The sequence below is a fragment of the Gavialis gangeticus genome, unplaced genomic scaffold, assembly GCF_001723915.1.
Source record: "Gavialis gangeticus isolate Ggan-Ray unplaced genomic scaffold, GavGan_comp1, whole genome shotgun sequence".
In the NCBI taxonomy this organism is placed as follows: domain Eukaryota; kingdom Metazoa; phylum Chordata; order Crocodylia; family Gavialidae; genus Gavialis; species Gavialis gangeticus.
In genome coordinates, this window is record NW_017729004.1 from 6,312,368 (window position 1) to 6,314,916 (window position 2,549).

The window sequence follows — 2,549 nt, forward strand, 5'->3', positions numbered from 1 at the left end:
TGTATCATGAACCATCATCTCTCTCTCCCATCTCTTGGACATCTGGCCCGCATGCCAAGTTTTCTCCATATGAGGAGTTCATGCATTGGTCAGGTTTGCTGGTGAGGCCTCACCTGGCCAATGCTTTAGCAAAGCCTTTGTGTGAACAACATATATTGATCAATGCTCCAGTGAGCTCTACACTGGATACTTCTCCCTTCTCTCTCCCCTGCAGTTGTGGATGAAGCCCTGAATGGAGATTTTAGAGACATGGGTTTGGGTCTGAACACAGCCACTGGCTTTTTATGGGAACTTGGTCAAGTCACTTAACCTCCCTGCACCTCACTCCCCAGCCCCTGGAAAATGAGGAAATAGAGCTTCTTTCCATCCTTCTCTGTCTAGACCAGTCAGGCTGTAAGCAAGGGCAGTTTCTGACAGCAATGATGTGCAGGTACTGTAAGTGCGTATCTAAGTGTTGTTGCTGCTGTTGCTAATGTGAGGTCTTGCCCACCTAGCTTGCACAAAACAAGAGTCTGGCCCCACAGTTCAGGGAATGCAATGATGATTTAAAGATATGTTTTCCCTTTGCCTTCATGGGTGTTGTTAAAGTGCTAGGAAGGTCACTGGGAACCAGGCCCACTGCTGTGGGAGTGACCACACACATAACACACATGCATGAGGCTATGTGCAAAACCCCAAAAGGAACCATGGATGATGATACGATGCTAAATCTCACCATTGCACAGTGCTGTGAATCAGTTGGCAAACCAAATCTGCAGTCCTGGCCAACAAGTTCTGCTGAGGTCATGGACGCAGGCAACAGGAAAGGAAGGGAAACTGCCTAACAAATACTGAGATGATTTGCAGGCTCTCTGCACTCCAGCTGGACAGGCCTAAGGATGTTTTTCAGGAAACGTTTCGTGTGGACCTGGGAACAAAGCAGGAAGATGGGTGAAAAGGAAGTCAGTTTAGGGAAGGTATCAAGGATATGTTCATACTGTCTTTGTGACCAGAGGTAGGTACAGACAATCAAAAAGCCTGAGGCTGAATCAATTCAGTCTTTGCAGATTAGTCTAAGATGCACAGATTAAATTGAAATGGAAGTGAACAGACATTTACTTTTGATTCAGGAAATGCAGCCACATGCTTGCAGTGACTCAGGTCAGAAGCTGGGGGGTTCTAGAGCATGGCTCTCTGGCTGTGTGTTCGCTTCCTGTACCTGCTGCCCCCAAGTTCTCTGGGATTTGCAGTCCAGATTCACAGTAGCAAGACTCTGCAGGGTTGCTCATCACTTCTTCTTCCTACCTCCAGGTGCCTCTGGGATTTGTAGCCCACAGTTGCAGCCAGCAGTAAGTTTGAGCAGGGGAAAGGGTGTTTAACCCCTGGCCCTGGCCCCAGAACCCAGCCAGGGTTTGCCTGGCGGAGGAAATCCTTCCCCTGTAAACTGGGCTACAGCCCCAGCCAGGCTTGCCCCCCCTCCCCCCTCAGCTTGTCAGCCAGCCCTCACTGCCCCAGCTAGGGAGCAGAGGGGTGAGGCCAGCTCTCCTCTCTGGAGCAGACAGCCCAGCCCAGGGCTGCAAAGCATGCTGGGATGCTGGGGGACTGTGATTTAACTTGAACCAGGAAGGGGTCTGGGACAGAAGTTTTATAAAATGGTTTGGCCGAAATCGGTTAAGTCTGATACTCCATTCAACCAGGTTTATCTTAAACCAGTTTCACCCATTTTGAAACTGATTTATGTGCACTGAACTGATGTTCTGCTATGGGCTTAAACTAGTTTCTGGTCACTTAAACTGGTTTATGTGTAACTTCTGTCCCCAGCCCCGATGTTTGAATCAAGTTGCTCTGTAGGGGGAAGGGGCTAGGTCCAGGTCCGGTGTCTGCCTTTCGCCTCACACAACGAGCTGGAGAGCAGCAGCCATAGTTAGCACAGGAGCAAAGGGTGGAGCATGCTTGATGCTAAATGACCTTCAGGATAGTTGACGGTGCTCCAAGATCAGGCCCCAAGTTCCTTCTTCATGTCTTTCAGAAGGGGACTGACTGGCTCACTTGCTCCCAAGAGGACGGCAGGTGGATGCTTGAGTGCCCCTGGGTCCTAACACTTCTCGCTCACCTGCATCAGACAAAGTTCAGCATGTGAGAGCCCAGCTGCTCCTGGCTCATAGCTGGCTCCTTCCAGTATCTGTGGCTTACCACATTGCAGAGAAATCAAGGAACAGAGATGACTCGATTTCACTTTAAACACGCTGATGCATGTGACAGAGGAACTGAAATCAGTGATGCTGGAGACCAAAGGATTTGTTCACGTTGCGACGCATCGCAGACCCACGTGCCCACTGGCCTTTAGATCTGGCTGTATAGGAAATGTTAAGAGTCTTGGAGGAAAGGGCCATCAGTAGCTATTGAGCCTGGGAGTGAGGGGCACGGCCTCTGAATCAAAACTTCCCAGACCTGAAATGCCAGAGGCTGCAAGTGAGAGAGAAGTGGAAAAAACCCTAGCTCACTCTCCCTCTCAGCATCCATTCTCCACCACGTGTAACACAGGAGACTCAGCAAAATGGACCCATGGC